This window comes from Crinia signifera, chromosome 9, assembly GCF_055691185.1.
Source record: "Crinia signifera chromosome 9, ASM5569118v1, whole genome shotgun sequence".
NCBI classification, from domain to species: Eukaryota; Metazoa; Chordata; class Amphibia; order Anura; family Myobatrachidae; genus Crinia; species Crinia signifera.
In genome coordinates, this window is record NC_139225.1 from 129,021,804 (window position 1) to 129,031,619 (window position 9,816).

Consider the following 9,816-nt stretch of genomic DNA (forward strand, 5'->3'; position numbering starts at 1 on the left):
GGATAAAAAACCATCCATCATCGCTGGCATGCTGGTAAAACCAGCCGACGTGGGACCTCGCTAGCGATGATGCGGGAGCGCGCATCATCGCTAGGAGGCAATCTGTGGGGCGTACACACTAGGCAATTTTCAATTGAAAATCGCTCAAAACGGCTGTTTTGAACGATTTTCAGGTGAAAATCGTCAAGTGTGTATGGGCCTTAAGTAGCATGCACTAAACTGGATATTAGTGCATTCTACAAGAGAATGAGTGCACTTTAAAGCCACACCAGCATGCTATTTCCTGTAATAATTTGTCCATTGGGGGCATTGTTGCTATAGTGGTCTATGGTTGATTTTAACAGCAACTTGCATGTACAGTATTAAGAAATAGCAGATAATTGAGTTTCTCTGTAAATATGAGTTGTTTTACTGAATTGTCCTTAGAAATCAGGTATCCTGTTGGAGAATTGATGTGTACTGGTGTAATATGCGCTTACTAAGCAGGAATGTGATGTTTCTTACAGAGTTGATTCGTTGAGGTAGCCCCTCAGGATGGCGCCCCCTGGACAAGAGTGGAGGAAGGGGGAATATCGGGCGTTTCACTCACACCAAGAAGGGAAAAGATGCAATTTTAAAAATCTGTATTTTGTAAATTTTGTTTTTATAATGACTATAAATAGATGGAGTCCAAAGACCTCCAGGACTACAGGGAGGAACAAGGGCACTGATGTCTCATTCTGTGCTCTGCAAGGGACAGGGTAATATCGCCTTTTTGCTGTGGTGGTCTTGCTTCTGTCATATGTCAGCCTGGAATCTGACATCCATTGTAGATCCTTTTTGGCCAGCTTCAGGGAGAGATGACCAAGGATCTGATCACCAAGAGAGAATGGGACTCCCTATACATCTTTTCAAATGAGGTCTCCTATTTTTGTTACAATGTGTGCTCATAACAAATGAAATCAATTATCTTTTAACAAATCCCAAACTTTCAGTATTTCTTCCTATATCTTGAAAATCTTTTTTTTTTCAATAAATATAGATTTTTCTTATTAAACAAGAGGCCTGTGCGTCATTCCTTCTAATGGTGCTAAAATATTTGTAGACCTAATTTCATCTGTAATTGCAGTAAACCTCTTGTTTATAAGGTATATGGCAGTGATTCCCAAACTGCGCGCTGGGGTGCCCTGGATTGGTGGTCCAGGGCTAATTGAAATTATTTATGGTCACTGTAGTAGGCAAAACTACTACTGGTGGCTTCCAATTATAAAATGTGGACAAACGTCCCTCACAACATAACTGAACATATAAACATAAATTACTTAAATTGACTTCATTTAATATTTATTTTTAAATACACTTTTTGCTTGGGGGTGCCCAAAAAAAAAAAATTATACTCTAGAGGGCTGTGATTCAAAAATGTTTGGTAACCACAGGTAAAGGGTTGCAAACCTCTCTATCATCAGAAGAATGCAAATACGTAATCACACAATGCAGCTAAATATAGGTGATACTGGACCAGCCCGGTGCTTTTTTTAAGGTGCCCACACACTAGAACAATTTTTTTGGCCGATTTCCGATATAACGTCCGATGTTTACCGAAAATCGGCCGATTTCGGTCCAATGAGCGCTCCCGTGGATCTTTTACTAAATCTTCTGATCTTACGTGCTGCATGAAAGATCAGAAGATTCAACAAAAGATCCATAGGAACGTACACGGGATCTTAATGTGGGGTACACACCACGACGACCCGCTCACGATGCACATCGTGAGCGGGTCGTCAGTGTTTCTTCAGACCCGCTCACGGTGACGGGGGGGGGGGGGGCACGACCCGCTCACGATGTGCACCGTGAGCGGGTCCGATCCGATGACGACCCGCACCCGGCTGTATGGTCGTTCTTCAGATCATACCTGCTGCAGGTAGGATCTGAATAACGACGACCGACCTGCGGGACCGCGCATCGGATCGGTATCGGTCCACACCAGGACAGAAAAGGGCCCAATCACCACACAATCTACATCCAATTGGTCGGAATTGGATCTAGATTGATGGGATCGGGCCCTAGTCGTCCTGGTGTGTACCAGGCATAAGAAAAATCTTTGGTAAAGATGTGCGCTTGCCTGAAATCTTTTGTCCAGGACAGGCAAAAGATTTGAAGGCATTTCATTTATGCGCACATCTTATGATCGCAGATCTTTCTAGTGTGTGGGCACCTTTACTGCCTTGGTGTTACATGATATTATCTGGCTTCTTTTTTCTCTTTGAAATTATATATTAAGCTTGGTGAAGAGATTAAAGTGAAAGGAGATAATGCACCAGCCAATCAATGCCCAACTGTCATTTTACAAACACAGCTGATTGGCTTGTGCGATATCACCTACTTTGGCCCTTATTCTGATCCAAGCGGTAACGGACGCTTGCGGCCGTTCCGCCGATGTTTTCGCTCTGCGCATGTGCAGAGGGCACTCTGCGCATGTGCAGGCGAAATCGCCGCACATTTTTTTTTACCGCCGCAAAGGGGGTGGATAGGGGCGTGAGGGGCTACTTAGCCTCATTTCCCTAGGCATACGCCCTGCGTTTCATGGGCGTTCCCATGCAAACGCGGGGCGTACGCATGGTAATGAGGCTGTGACGCATGTGTTGGGGGCGGGCATCTGATATCGCCGGATGTCAGCTGCCCGCCCCCATACAAGATTTCACACGGACAAGTGTCCGTGTGGTCTTGTGTTGCGGGACCTGGTGGAGCGTGCGGCCCTGCATTCGATGTTCGGCGACCATCGAATGCAGGGGCTGCTCCCACCATGGAGGAGGCGTATCCCCGTCCAATTTCATGCGGATCGCCACATATCCGCGTACGGACGGCAGGTGGCGATCCGTATGGAAGGCGGGGATTCGCCTGCACGGTCGTGGCCGCATATTCTGATCGGGCCGCACCGATCAGAATAAGGGCCATTATCTCCACACCATGCTTAATACATCTGCCCCAATGTGTTGTCTATTGGTCAGTTCATTTAGGAGCAAGTTGCCGTTGCAACACCTGCAGAACCGATACCCGATTTCACCCTGGACTTGTTGGTGTTTGTATGTAGCTATAGGGGACTGCACCTATACACTACAGTTACCGGACTTGCTGACTTTTAAGCTACATTAACTCACACCAATAATGCAGTGCGAAGCTGATGAACAAACCTGTAATTTTTGTCAGTGAATATTTGTCTTCACTTAAGCTCAGGTTTGTTGCGCACATTCATTTATTATTTATTTATTAACAGTTTCTTATATAGCGCATACATATTCCGCAGCGCTTTACAGAGCATAGTTATTCGCAAAAACACATAACGAATTACAGCACAAGACAGTTTAGGACAAGTACATGGTTAATACGGATAGTTGCATCAGGGGACAGGACACTGAAGCAATCATCAGGGTGGCAGTGGTTTATATATTCTAAGAAAGGCACATGGAGGAGAGAGGGCCCTGCTCGTGAGAGCTTACATTCTAAAGGGGAGGGTTAGACAGAGAGGGGTGACACAGAAGGGGGAGAGGTGAGCATAAACAGGTTAGGATAAGAGATGGTAGGTTTCTATGCAGGAGGGTGGGAAGAGGTCAGCTTAGTCCTTGATATTTTAAGTCTAAAAAAGCGCTGGGTCATCCAAGAGTAGACAGCAGAGAGACAGTTGGAGATATGAGTGAGGATAGAGGGAGAGAGATCAGGAAAGGAGCGGTAGATTTCAGTGTTATCAGCATAGATGTGATAGTGGAAGTCGAGTGTGCAAATAAGCTCACCCAGAGAGGACGTATACAGATAGAGAAGAGAGCCAAGAATAAAATTTTGGGGGACACCTAAAATCAATGGAAGAGCAGGACAGGTGAAGTCATTAGAGGTACAGTTGGGCATTTTCAAAACTGGCAGTGCAAATACAAGCATTAACAGTGATAGTAAAAGTTGTTTGCAGATGTAAAAATGATGATATTATGGTTGAATCGCCAGATTAAGCAGCCAGAGGTAGTATGTTGTGAGAAAAAATTGAACTCGCTCAAAGCAGTCTTTGGTTTTCTCACTTGTTGCTTCTGTCCTTCTGTTTCACTTCAGTGTAACGCCAGTATAACGCCACAGTTCTATTTAAATTATGCCGCACTTTAAAAATGATGCACTTCAAAACTATTATGCCCACAGCTAAACCATGCACACAGCCTATTCGGCCACAGCCTATGTAATGACCATTAAATGCATCTGGACTCATTAATTGGACTTTCCCCACCCAATCCCAACCCCCCTACTACAATGAATGGTAATAAAAGGGGCTTACATAAACATCCATGCATTCCAAGATAACATGTGTCATTAAGAGTTATAAGATATTCCTCCCTTCACATAGGCAACAGAGATTTGCTTTTTAACTTGCAAAATTAAGTTTGTCAAAAGCACATTTCTGATATCTAAAGCAGTGTGCAGAATGATCAATTACCAAAGCATTTAAATACATCCAGCACCTGAGGTGTAATAATCTGCAGCCCAGCCAGACGCCAAGTATGTAGAAAGCTGGTTACCTATGACAATATCAATCAATCTAGGACAGAGGGTAGAATCATCTGCAGCCCAGCCAGACCAAGTATGTAGAAAGCTGGTTACCTATGACAATATCAATCAATCTAGGACAGAGGGTAGAATCATCTGCAGCCCAGCCAGACCAAGTATGTAGAATGCTGGTTACCTTGATGAGAAGAGAGCACTATATAGAGAAGAAAAAATCTGAGAGCTTGACGTTAATACAGTGTTTTCCCAAACCTGGTCCTCAAGTACCTCAAACACTTTACGTTTTCCAGGTCACCCAGCAGGTGCTTAGGTGCACTTATTACTCACGGACACATTTTAAGAGCCGCATGTGGAGCCAATCATTTCAGTAGGAATCTGCAAGGAGACCTGGAAAATGTGCACTGTTGGGGTAGTTGAGGACCAGGTTTGGGAACCACTGTATGAAGAAATAGACTTTGTAGGTTGTCAAACAGGGACAGGCCTGTCACCAGGGAGGACCATTTGTCTGAGGCCCTTGCAGATGGATCCTGGGTGACCGTGTGTATGTAGTGTTTATCTGCGCATTGGCAGGTATCCAGACTACATTGGTGCCATTTAAAATGTGCTGCCAGCCAATCAAAGTGCAAGCCTTGAATGTGGTCCCTAGTGTAGCCAGACCGATCAGAGAATAATAGTAAACGAGTCTGTGTTTGGCTGGGGGGTGCTGCCTATTTTCTCAGTACCAGGCCCCATCATCCTAATGGCAGCCCTGAACAGATATATCAGACAAGGACATATCATAAATAAAATCTCCTGTCGAACTGGTTTTAGGGGCCGGGGTTATAAAATATAAATAAAAAAATAATCCATATTCTGAAGATGTTTAAAAGATGGGAGACCAGATGTAGTTATTTGTTGATCTCCCCTCAAGATCAATTAGCTATACACCATTACTGCTGTCTAATATAGAACTCCCGCATACAATGGCAGTTGGGGGCAGGACCACAAAGCAAAGGCCATTTGGGGATGTAGTTATTGTTGACATCACAGGCCGACATGTGACCTCTTAACATTCTGCACGGAATGAAGGGCTGGGTGTTACGGTTATTTATCACTGTAACTGCTACATTCCATCTGGAAGCTACTACCAGGTAGGGATGGCCATCGACCATCGATGATTTAAAATAATCGAGGGTTTGTGGCCGATGTCGAATACTTTTGCCACGATGTGGGAGTACCAGAGGGTTTCCCTACATCGATGGGAAAGTAGAAGCGATGTTTCCTTTTTTTTTCAATGGGCTGGGACACTGAGCATAGCTCCCCCGACACCCGGAAGCCCTGCCCCCGTGTTCTGATTGGCCCATGGGCCATTCAGTCAAATATAATGGATGACCATCGATAGCTAAAACTAAACTTTCGATGGTTATCCATCAAATAGTTTGCCACTATCGATGGCGTCTGCACCGATGGCCATCCCTACTACCAGATAAATGGAGCCATTGCTAACCGCAATCAAGAATGCCTCTATCCAGGATATTTGCCGACCTCCCTAATATTTAGCAGTGCGAGCCCATATTCCATTAACTTCTCTATATGACCAACTTGACTTTAATCTATTTGCAGAAACTCTCTTTTACCACCACAATCACATCTGGGTGCAGAGAGTGCCACAAGGCAGTGTTCTATCTATGTATGGTCAAGACCTGCCTTTTATATGTAGGTTTTACAGCAAACACAATGGACTTTTGTAAATAACAAACCGCCAGTGTCACATATCAACAATATCTATAATTTAAAAAAAAAAACACCTCTCAATATTTCCAATGCATTCTGACTTGATGGTATATATACATTGTAAGATATGGGGCCTAGCATACTGATATGCATCATAAGTGGAGTCTATACATTTGCTGCACAGAGTAAGGTTCCCTAGTGAGCCTCCTCTGGCATGCATGGACAGTAATCATGCTTATTAGCTTACCTGGCTGGTACAGTCACATGACATGTAGGCAGCCAGACTTTCATATATCTATAAAACCTAATTAGAACCCTGTCTTGTCAGAGGACTAAAAAGTGCTGGAAAGAAGGGAAAGTATCCGGCTAGTGGAAAGGAGAGGAGTATGAGGGTCTTCTTGATTTGGTGGAGAAAGTAGAAGCGGTTTAGGATCTGGTACGTAAAGAGGAAGGGGGTAGCGTTTGGAAGTATGGAGTAGATATTTTTTCAATGAAATTGTTCTTTACCTAGTTTTAGACGATGTTTGTTTTACAAAAATTCTCAGTTGTGCCATGTCTATTTTTGATGAGCTTCCCAATACTTCAGGATCTTATGGGGCCTACACATGGCGATTTCAGTGTATTTTTACTTATTTTTTTAAGCGATCTGAATTTTGACAAGATCGCTTAAAAATGCCCTTATATCGCACTGAGTGTTGGTACAATAGCAATGTGTAGCTCCACGCTTCAATAATACCCAGTGATTCAGATCCAGTATTCTGTATAATTCTAGTTAGCTTGGCTTAAGGGCCCTATATACGCAGAGATTTGTGCCAGAGATTCCTAACGGGAGATTTCCCTCTCTCAGATAATGAGCCACATACAGAGCGATTTGTGCCAGAGATTCATAACGGGAGATTCAGCATGAGAGATTTCACTCTCAGATAATGAGCCACATACAGAGAGATTTCTGTCAGAGATTCATAATGGGAGATTTCAAATCGGTCACAGAAAGTGACGTAAAAAAAAAACTGCACTTCATAACAAAAATAATGTTATATGGTATAGACCGTAAAATTTCTGGTACTTGTGTATTATCAGGGCGCCCGCGAAATCGGGCAAAAATCGGATGCGATTTAGCGGCCGATTTGCATGCTATTCTATCATTGCACACCCCTACTATCCAAGTCAGCCCGATGTGTGTCGTGCGGACGCGGTACGTATCCTCCCAACCAGTTCATACCCCCACTTTTCGGCATCCAATCGCCATGCTTTGGGCTGACTTGGATAATGGGGGTGGGAACTTGTTTCCTAGCATGGCACCCCCGATTTCCATCATAGTGCATCGCATGCAATATAGCAGCATGCGATTTTTAATTGTACAAGCACCCTGATGGGTGCTTACAATGTTAAATGCACCCCCATTGGTCAACGCCAACCCAAAGCGTGGCGAGCGAAGAGAGCCTGCGAGGGGCGGCGGTACGCGTCCTCCGACCTTTTCATATCTCCATTATCCACGTCGGCGTTGAGTTGATTTTAGATAGTGTGGCAAGCGCAGCGAGCCACCTAGCCCGAAGCCTGGCGAGCCCCGCGAGGGGACGCGGAATACATGTGAAGTAATCCACGTCTGCTCGCCACGCTTCAGGCTCGGTGGCTCGCCACACGATCTAAAATCAATTCCACGCCGACATGGATAGTGGAGGGTATGAAAAGGTCAGAGGACGCGTACTGCTGTGCTTGCCACGCTTCGGGTTGGTGTTGATAGTGTGGGTGGCTTTGACAATGGGGGTGCATTTAACATTGTAAGCACCCATCAGCGAGCTTGTACAATTAAAAATCGAATCGCATCACATGCCACTTGCTGGCATGCGATATTTAATTGTACAATCAGGGCATTTTCCCGAAAATCGCATATGTTATGCCATGGTATGCGATGGGCGCAGTGCTAGGAAACAAGATCCTGGGGGTGTGCAAGGATGGGGAAAAAAAAAAACAACAACATGCCAGGAAATGGCCGCAAATTGGTCGATAAATCATATGCGATTTATATTAAATCGGCCGCCCAGATAATACACAAGTACCAAATTTCTTATCCACCACATAAACAATGTATGTTTCCAGACATGTGTGTGTAGGGCCCTTAGAACACGGTCCCTGACAGATTGCTCAGCACGATCTGTCATCGCTCAGCAAAACCTCTGCATGTGTAGGCCCACATATACTCCATTATGTAACCAACAAGGTCCGTTTTAATTGTGAATTCTTTTTCTAGCTATGGTGTTTACATGTATATGCCAAATCTAAAGTATTCAATTATGGGCCACAGCTGTCGAGCTGGCCCGACAGCCGTGACCCTGTCCCGTTCTCGGTCTGCTCGATCGATAAAAAGCAGGCAATATTCAGTGTCCCGCCTGCAGCGGGATGAGAAGGGGGGCGTGGCTGGGAAGAGGAGCGCTGCAGCCAGGAGCTCGTCACTTACCAGCAGAACGAGCAGTCAGGCTTGTTCTGCCGAGATCCCAAACAGCATTGAACAGGGTAAGACCGCATTGAATAGGGCCCTGCAGCCATCTCTTCCTTCGGGAGATGGCTGCGGGTGATTGAACACCCCCCTAAAAAACTTTATAGCATTTAGAAGTATCAGGTACAAGCATACTAATCCACAACTATTTCTGACCAATATGAACCAGTAATGTGTTAGGCACATCAGTTACTATCCGAGTGCTATGATTTACAGAAAATTTGTACTACTGAGGCCCTGTGCAGACACTGCAATTATTCCCTATATTACACATCTATGAATCATATTTTGTTCCTAGTAAGTCAGAATGAATGAAGCTAGAATATTTAGCAGTTTTTTTTCACATTGTCCATATAATGGCTTGTTAAATCAGCACACCTCATGACATCACATCCTGTCATAGCCTTATAGAAAACATCTGTCCCACTGGGCACAAACAAAAGATTCTTCTAAAAAAAAAAAAAAAAATTCTTTAACGATCATTACGCAAATATGGTATAAGAAAGAAGTAAAATAAATAAGTTAATAAAAGTATATGTACGAGGGTGGACAATACACTTTTCACAATGTCCCTGCCATTTCTTTAAACCTTCTAAAGTATACGATTTGTCACTCAGGTAGGCTTCAGTCTAGACGATGACCTAGTTTGAGCTGAATTTTTTTCCCACGAGCCACGTTTTCAGGTTAGAGGACAGAAAGAAGTTGCAGGGAGCCAAATTGGGCGACTATGGTGGATGCGGCTACAATGCATAGCGCAGTTCATGCAATTTGGCCGTAACAATGCCAGATGAGGGAGCTGGTGCATTGTCGCGGTGAAAAAAACCCCACCTATGAATAAATCTGAAGTTTGGTATGGTGGTGTTTGAAAGATGGTAGTACACGAAAGGGATGCTGACTTTCCTCAACAATGCCACCTGTCTTCAAACACAGGTACTTATGGATCCACCCTCGTATATAGTACAAAAAAAAATACACATTAGAAACCCATGAGCAGATATCACGCAAACATAATTATCTATTGTGTCTATACAGGACAACAACTGCAAGGGTTCTACATTGAGAACATGACATGAAGGAGACACCAAATG

At 44.2% G+C, this 9,816-nt stretch overlaps 1 long non-coding RNA gene across 1 annotated transcript in view; it reads left to right on the forward strand.

Moving 5' to 3' along the window:
* LOC146036014 (uncharacterized) overlaps positions 1-1,039 on the forward strand; it is a 20,552-nt gene extending 19,513 nt beyond the window's left edge. The window contains exon 5 of the long non-coding RNA XR_014460756.1: positions 507-1,039. This is a non-coding gene — a long non-coding RNA (uncharacterized LOC146036014). The remainder of the gene's footprint in view (positions 1-506) is intronic.
* The last annotated feature ends 8,777 nt before the right edge of the window (positions 1,040-9,816 follow it).